General features: G+C 45.1%; 1 long non-coding RNA gene across 1 annotated transcript; it reads left to right on the top strand.

Annotated features, from left to right (window-relative positions):
* The first annotated feature begins 292 nt into the window (after positions 1–292).
* On the top strand, positions 293–7,274 carry LOC120099124 (uncharacterized). The gene is made up of 2 exons (XR_015649428.1): positions 293–1,205; positions 6,844–7,274. It is a non-coding gene; the product is annotated as an uncharacterized LOC120099124 (long non-coding RNA).
* Positions 7,275–8,770: the final 1,496 nt, after the last annotated feature.

Below are 8,770 nucleotides of genomic sequence, written 5' to 3'. Positions count from 1 at the left end.
CTGACCTCCAATACTGTTACACAAATAACAATGGCTCCAGACAGCAAAAAGAATGCTCACCTGGAGTTCAAGATACTTGTGGTCAAAGCAGATGGCCTGGAGCCTGGGACTGGGAATTGTTGCCGGTGTCTTACCTGTCTTGTGGGACATCAGAAAGGCTCAGACATAAAAGCAAGCAAAAACAAAAGACAAACAAACAAACAAACAAACTCAAACACCCAACCCATCAAAGATATGAAGCACAGAGCTCTGCTGAGTGCATACAAGAAGATGCCTCGTGCCCAAGTGCTGGTCCTCTGAGCCATTGCATTCAGTAGAAGCCCAAGCAGGGTGGGACAAAGGTCTTCCAGTAGGACACAGGACATAAACACTGTGCGTCTGTTTGCTTAAGTATTGTCTTAGATGTCTTAGGTCACCAGGACAGCCCGGATCATGAGCCGGGTATATATGCACTCTACTGCTGTCATCATGAGAGGGAGCCATGCTCCTCACGGCCAGCCTGCCCACCTTACAGCGGCAGCTCCCATTGCTTGCTCCTTTTCCCTGCCCTGACCCTAATTGTCCGGAGCACACCTGCATCAGCAACGGAGACGCATAATTGCAGCCAGGGTTGCAATCCGACTCTGTAAAACAAGAGTTTCTCAAGCTTGTTTCACGCCCAGAGACAACAACGCATACTTTCTTCTCTAGTTGAGCCGTGGAGAGTGCAACGGCCCTAGAGTGTCACAATAGATGAAACCGTGGGGGAACAATAAGTCAAAGTGAAGCTCAGGCCTCCGAGAGAAAAGGGACTACTGTGTGCCGAGTGTCCCGAGAGAGCAAAGGATTTGCCTTCGACATTCTTTTAGACAAACGTGTGACGGAGCTCACATTCTTTTTCTCTGGGGTATGACGATGTTTTGCAGAAGGAGAAAACATTTAGGAGCTGAGTCAGTGCAGGGCTTCTTAGGGACAGACAAGCGTCAGTGGCAAAAGAGAGTTGGCAGTGCACACTGAGCTGCTGGGTGGGGGTGGAGTCAGGGGATGGCAGGGGATAGTAGGCAGGGCCTACTTCTTATCTTTCCCGCTGTAGAACCGTTAAGAGTGCAGCAGGACGGGGTGATCTGCACAGAACATGCACAGCAAATACCCGGGATTCTCTTCGATGTAATGAGTCCGCCCACCACCAAGCGGTGACCAAGAGGCTTCGCAGCAGGGGTATGCAGGTATTGGGATGTTTTGTTTTCGTGAAGTTGTCAATAATGGTGGCAACGTATTACTGTTTGTCTCTTTATGATGTGTCCTGTAAAACACCGTGCCCTCACATAAAACATTAGGACAGAGCCGGACCTCAGCAGTTAGAGCTGTCCGAAGCCCTAACAGTGTTCACAATTCAAGAATGGTAAGGCCCTTGCTCAAGATCATAACTCTGGCAAGGGCAGCGCGCTGGGGGTAGAACTCAGACTCATTGTCATGTAGAGCTCTAGTCTCCTATGTAACTTCAGTTGTCAACTTGCACGCACGTGGGCACAGGCACATATGAGCACGCACGCACACACACACACACACACACACACACACGCACACACACAACCACATTGAAAACCTATGGGCGACTCTTGACTTACGATCTGAAAACTGAGCTCACGCTTTTCCTTTATATCTGTGGATGCCCACAGTGTGCCAGGCAGGCTGCTGATCTGGGAGGTAACCATGGAGACTGTAAACACTATCCCTGACCTCTACAGCCGACCACCTGGTAAGGAAGACGGGCAGTTAAGAAATGGGTTAGTGCTCTGCAATGCTCAGTATGACCACTGATGGGAATCTGAACTTCTGGTGGCTGTTACAGAGACAGCCTTCACTGTCACATTCCCTCAGGGACAGCGCTGGGCTTTCCCTCCTCCCAGCTTCTCTGATTCCTACAGATTGTGGTTTACTTGCCCTTTTCCCCCCTTTGCTCTTTTGCTTTCCTGGCCTCCTGGCTCTCCCCTCTCCTGAGATGGCCCAGCTCAGTCTGCTAGTCATGTCTACTCTAGACTCTTCTAGATGACTCTGCCTCCACCCTCATTCTCCCTTCTATCTATAACAAAAACCTTATCATTACGAGCAATTTTATCCTCCTCCTCTTTTGTTCTTCAACCCATACAAGAAAGAGCTTATGCGGTTTTACAGTGAGTCCCTGGTCACCATGGTGGAGAGTTTGGTATTAGGCAGGCACTTAGTACCACTGGGCCTATTGTGGTCTTTTGAGACTTCGGGGTCCACACGCAGTAACATGTCTTCTATAAGGACCTGCCGACTCCAGCGGGGCCACAATTCCAAATCCTTCCAAAAAGTTCATCAACTGGAGACTAAACATGAAAACACGGGCTGCCCAGGCATGGTGGCTCCTTCCTTTAGTCCCAGCACTCAGGAGGCAGAGGCAGGCAGATCTCTGGGTCCAAGGCCAGCCTACTCTACAGAGTGAGTTCCAGGACAGCCAGGGTTACACAGAGAAACCCTGACTTGAAAAATCAAAAGAAGGGTTGGGGATTTAGCTCAGTGGTAGAGCGCTTGCCTAGTGAGCACAAGGCCTTGGTTTCAGTCCCCAGCTCCAAAAAAAAAAAAAAAAAAAAAAAAAGTAGGTGAAGAAAAATCAAAAGATACACACATACACACACACACACACATTATGGAAGCTTATGTGGAGCATTCTCCCTCAAACCATCAGTGTTGGAGCAATAGTGAGAGTTCACATCCTTATCTACAGGCATGAGGCGGAGAGAGGGGGGTGAGAATTGGAAATAGCATGGGCCTTTGGAACCCTGAAGTCCACCCGCAATGACACACCTCCACCAGGAAGACCACACCTCCTAATTCTTCCCAAACAGTTTCATCCACTGGGGACCAAGTATTCAAATATATGAGTCTGTGGGAGACATTCTGATGTAAACCACCGCTCTGACATAGCTCTAAAGTTGGCCCTGCTTGCATTTGCAAGCCCCTCCCTGCCACTACCCATTCTTCACTCTTTATGTTCCCATTCACAACTACGGTAGCTCATCCGGGTCTGTCATGTGTCCTCATGTGATGTCATATCACCTAGTAACACAGCTGTAGTGAAATCACTTCTCAGCTACCTCACTGCCCTTTCCTGGCTCACCACCAGGATCTCTCCAGCTCTGCCCTCTGTAGAGGCCACTGCCCCAACTCCCCAGGTGTCCCTCGGGGCTGCTCATACATTGACCCAATGAGTCTGATAAGGGTCAAGCACAGCCTACCACTTTTTTCCTCCAACTCCTCCTAGCCTACCCTCCTTCAGGAAATTAAAATGCCCCTGGTCATCCAGAAAGTCAACTGCATTGCCTGGATTTATCCAATTATATCCCACTCTAGTAAGTAAATACAAACTGTATTTATGTATCCTATAATTATCAGCCAATCAGTGTTGGACTCATAAGGCGAAAACTGGGGAAATTCTGACACTAAAGTGTCTAGATTCTGAAAGGTCGGGGAACCTCAGATAGTTTCAACATATGACATCATCTACACCTGTCCTTTGTTTGACTGTATGCTTCTGTTAACCCTTTCATTCACTCTTGGCATCTTTCCCCTCATGCTCCTGCCCTCCAAAGACAGAGTTCCATGCTCCCCACACTGTGTCCTCAGGAAACCTCTGGGAGTGTCAGAGTATTTTCATATTGCAGAAACTTAGTTAATTTTTCTCCAGCTCATTGCTCCTCTCTCAATTTTTGGGCCTCTAGAAGATGAAGATTCCCTCATCTCTGAAATCCTAGCACGTTCTCACCTATAGGGCTATCAGCACGAACTTGTTTCATGAAAGAAGACTAGTAATACGGTAAAATGTAATAATTTTCATACCAACAACTGGAAGTGAGATTGGTATATGGATAAGTAAACTGTGGGGTTTCAGTTTCCCAAAAGAAAATTATTCGGCCCCCTGAAAGTGCTTTGTGTGACTGATATGTAATGATAGCCAAAGTTGTCTGCATTTTCAAAATATAATGGCTCTCAATGCCTCATTACCAAAGGAATATGAAAATCAGCATGCACACTGCTGAATTATTTTAAGAGCTAGGCAAACAGCACAGCCCTGATCTTGAGTCATCCTTAAACTCGTTTCTAGAATAGTCTGAGGTAAACAAACTGGGAGGAGACCGGGACCTGGGCTGGTTCCGTGAGTGAGACACTACCTGGTTATGTCATCATCCAAAGAATTACCAGGGACATGCACTGTTCCTCTCTCCCAAGCAGCTTCTCCTAGCTTTAGAAGTAGACCCTATTCTGCAAACACAACTGAAAGAGATCTTTGGGAGAAAAGAAAGCCTGGATAGAAGCCAGCAACCTCTGAGAATGATTGCTACAGATAGCCAATTGCCACAGATAATCCAGAGTTTACACATGGGAACAGGCCGCCTCATCTAACCTCGGGGGATCTTACAACCTGAATTTGCAAACTGTAGAGTTTGCTCTGGAGTTCATAAAGTCTTCTAATTTGTAAATACATTTTGAAGGAAGAAAGAAATCCTGTGACAGAAAGCATCACGTGTGTCACTTCCCTTAATAGCTCATGTACTTTAAGCTTAGCCCCGCGCCCATCGGGAACATTTGCATATTTCAGTTGTGTTTATTTATAACCTAGGTGTGGGTATGGGGTAAGATACCGTGTTATAATACACTTGATGCTTCCACAGGAGTTGCCCCAAACTAAGCCAACGTTTCTTCCCAGCCCTGACTTTGAAAAGTACATCTTGTCACATTGTGATAAATTGTCACTGCAGTGTCAGAGAAAGGCTAAGCAGAAGTAGCTTCCCCCACTCTCCCTTCAGCAAATCCTCTGTGTGGCAAAGTGAATCAACTCTTTGTACCTCTGTAACCTTGAGAGAAGAGAGGCTCCAGCTGGAGTCTTCCCAAGAAGTCTCCAGAACAGTTTTAGAAACATCTTAAGATGAAATATTGCTGTTAACTTAAAAAAAAAAAAGAAAGAAACTGTATAGTTCAGGGTAGAACATATCTAAAAATAGGTGTTTGGTGAACAACTTTCTGTCCCTAACACTGAGTCTGTGTGTGCGCACACACCCATAGGTGCCCCTGTGTAACATCCACACTGCAGGGAAATACTAACTAGTTCAGAAGATTCAAAAGGAGGCCTTTGGTGAAATTCTTTGTAGTATTTAAATTTTGTCATCATCAGTAGTAGGTGTGTGTGTGTGTGTGTGTGTGTGTGTGTGTGTGTGTGTGTGTGTGTTCATGTTCTACAGTGTTTTACATGTGGAGATGAAAGGGTCACTTTGGGGATGAAACAACTCAGGTCATCAGGATGGGCAGCAAGCAGCTTTATCTGCTGAGCCATCCTGCTACCCCTGGCAGAGTTCTTTTATAAAAACATTAAAATTTAAATGTTTGTCTAAATGTTTTCTAGAAAATTGTATATAATAAGGCCTCTGGGTTCCCGTAGAGGAGGGCCCAGGAGCAGCAGGACCGCTGCGTCTGAGACACCGTCAGAACCTGAAGAGACCTACCGGAAAATTGTATATATAGGGAAAATTGTATATACAGGGAATTTGATTCATAAAGGCTAAACTTCCAGAAAGCATATAAAATATCTAGAAAAATGGATAGAACCTTTTATATTTGGAACAGAAGCATTTAAAGATGTTTTGTAGGGGCTGGAGAGATGGCTCAGCAGTTAAGAGTACTGACCTGAGTTCAATTCCCAGCAACCACATGGTGGCTCACAACCATCTGTAATGGGATCTGATGCCCTCTTCTGGTGTGTCTGAAGACAGCGACAGTGTACTCACACACATGAAATAAATAAATAAACAAATAAATCTTTAAAGATGTTTTGTAAAATGCACTAGACTAATGATGGCTGAAACAATTAATAGACCATTATCATATACCTAACAGAGAAGGCTTCCAAAACTCCCAACACAAAGAAATGGTGGATGTCTGTGTGACCAGTTATCACAATCTGTTCTTTAGCCATTGATTTGAAATGTCACATTATACTGCACAAATACAAACAAACAGGGTAGGGGATGCGGCTCAGTTAGTAAAGTGCTGGCCTAGCATGCATGAAGCTCTGGGTTCCACACCCAGCACCACAAAAAGCAGGCATGTTGGCACAAGTCTGTAATCCTGGCTCTCCACACACAGGGGCAAGAAAATCAAAAGTCGAAGGTTGTCTTCAGTTACTGAATGAGTTAGGAGCCAGCCTGAACCACATGAGGTTCTGCCCTGCCTCAGACGATCAAAAGGAAAGATTAAAAGAATGATATGAGGAATGTGTTTCTTTTCAGGACTGCTCACCACGGGCAAGTTTAATTTAATGAGATGCCGAGGCTGTGCCTCGTTTAGTTTCTGCCTAGATAATGTTTTACTTTGTGGAGGCACAGTCTTCTCTTTAGGGGAAATGAACCCAGGCAAACCTAAGGTGTCTCTGTGTGAAGCGAGTGCATAAAGAGGCATAGAAGGTGCTCTTTTTAGCTCCAATGGGTTTGTCAGTTACTTTGAATTATGGAACTAAACAAAATACAAAAGTAGCTAAGAGACAAAAAAAAATTATCCACAGAGGGTTTGTGGCTACGCCACTATACATTTAATGGCCATGTAAATCTAGACTCTGTGATGGCTTAAATTGATTATCAACTTGCAGGATCTAGGACTGTGGTGGACACATATCTCTTGGCTGGTCAGGGAGGAAGTTTCCAGAGTAGATTGGCTGAGATGGGAAGACCCTACACATGGGTGGCACCATTCCTTGGTTTGAGCCTGGGATGGAATTGAAGGAAGCAAGTCAACCAGATGCATTCCCACATTCCTGAACTCCTGACTCCATCCTTTCTGTCTGTACAGATGAGGTCAGCTCCCTCAAGCTCCTGCTGCCGTGTCCTCCCCACCCTGTCTGCACCCTTGAACAGTGAGCCACAGGAAAGCCTTCATCCCTTAAGCTGCTTTTGTGGAGTATTTTGTTGCAGGAACTAGACAAGTGACTAAGCCACTCTCCTTGTACGTCTTGCAAAAGGAAGCGACAGCAGCAGCCATAGATAAGTCTCCCCAGCTTTGGCGTGTTCCTGAACTAAGATCCCACCTAATGAGAATTCGATTGTCCAGAAGATGCTGGAAGAAAACCAACTGTGTCTGGATATATGAATATATGTATATATGTTGTATATATGTATATGTGTATATGTATGTGTATATGTGTTTATATATGTATATATGTATGTATATATATCCCACCCTAGTAAGCAAGTAAATAGAAACTATATTTATATATCCTATAATTATTAGTCAATCAGAGTTGGATTCATAAGGTGAAAACTGGGGAAATTCTGGCACTCAAGGGTCTAGATTCTGAAGAATCAGTAAGGCAAGGAAAACTCGGATAGTTTCAACATATGACATTGAATCCTGCTCCTCCCCTTTTTTTCTGACCAGAGGATGCAGAGGATGCACTAAAATATGGATTAAAAATAAAAAATTTCAATGTATGTCATAATACATAGATACATACGTAATACATGGATACATATTTTTCACCTTCCTTCTGGACATGGGTACTTGGGCAATATTCATAGCCTGGTTTGCTTATAAGACGCCATAGTTTGAACATAGCCTAGTCAAATAATATTCTTTTGCTTTGGGAAATGCATTTGCGAGAAAGCTGATATTGCTCTCACAGCCGTGCAATGCATTTATAAGACTGCAGATAATTCTATTCAAAACAAGGTGACAGTTACGTGGGTCCCGAGTGCAAAGTAGTCAGCTGCAGACAGTTTATGGCGGGGAGCCTCAACTCACTTCTCATCAAAACTACACAGACAGTTCTCATGGCATCTTCAGGGCATCTCCAGAGAAGTAGCTGCCCTCAGTTTTCTCTGAAAGGCAGAAGGCCGAACAGCCTGCTGCCAGCTGTGCTTCAGAGTCTCTCCTTAGTCATTATTGAAAGTCACCCTTTAATGTAAAAGGGGAGGGGGGAGAGACAGAAGGAAAATATGTCAAAACAGGGGCATTAAATAAGGCTACAAAGACACAGGAACCTATTCTGTGTGTTTGTGGCCTCCAAGGAAAATCTCTACAGAACGACTCCTGGCACGCCATGGTGAAAAACAGCTCAGGGAAGACAAGTAACACCAGAATAAAGATTCAGAGCAAGGAACAGTTCCACAGGCCAGTACGGAAGCATGAGAGACAGGAGGAGCAGTCAGAGAGGAGGAGAAAGGAAACTGCTTGTAAGTCATTTTAAAATAAAGGGGGTAACTTTCTAGGAAATACAAAAAACCATAGTTTGTTAAACCAACCAACCTTTCTCTCTCTCTCTCTCTCTCTCTCTCTCTCTCTCTCTCTCTCTCTCTCCTTTCCTCTTTTGTAGTGGAAAGCAGAAAGAGGGGATTTATTTAGTGTGATAACACTGGGAAAAAGAGACATTTTATGCAGATGCAAAGAGTCCAGCCAAGGTGGGGTCCCCTGCCCTGTGTACTGTCTCCGCTCCGAGTCTCCCCTGCAAAGTCATTCGACAAGTTGTAAACCTTCTCCAGGAGACGAGTACCATCTCTGTTCCTCCCCGGCTGACCCGAGGCTTCAGCCTTTTCTTCTCCCATCAGGAGATTGTTGTAGCTCTGCTGGGCTCCAGGATACTGTAGAACCAAGGTTGATTTAGCACTTCCGATTCTCGGGCCTCTACTTCCTGATGCTGAGACTACAGGCTACACCGCACTGCCCTTTGTGGTGCTAGGCATATCATCTGGTGCCTCATGCTTGCTAGGCAAACTCTCTACCA

Source organism: Rattus norvegicus, chromosome 1, assembly GCF_021556685.1.
Source record: "Rattus norvegicus strain SHRSP/BbbUtx chromosome 1, alternate assembly SHRSP_T2T, whole genome shotgun sequence".
Classification (NCBI taxonomy): Eukaryota; Metazoa; Chordata; class Mammalia; order Rodentia; family Muridae; genus Rattus; species Rattus norvegicus.
The sequence above is the reverse complement of the archived record's forward strand: the minus strand, read 5'-3'. Positions and strand labels throughout refer to the sequence as shown.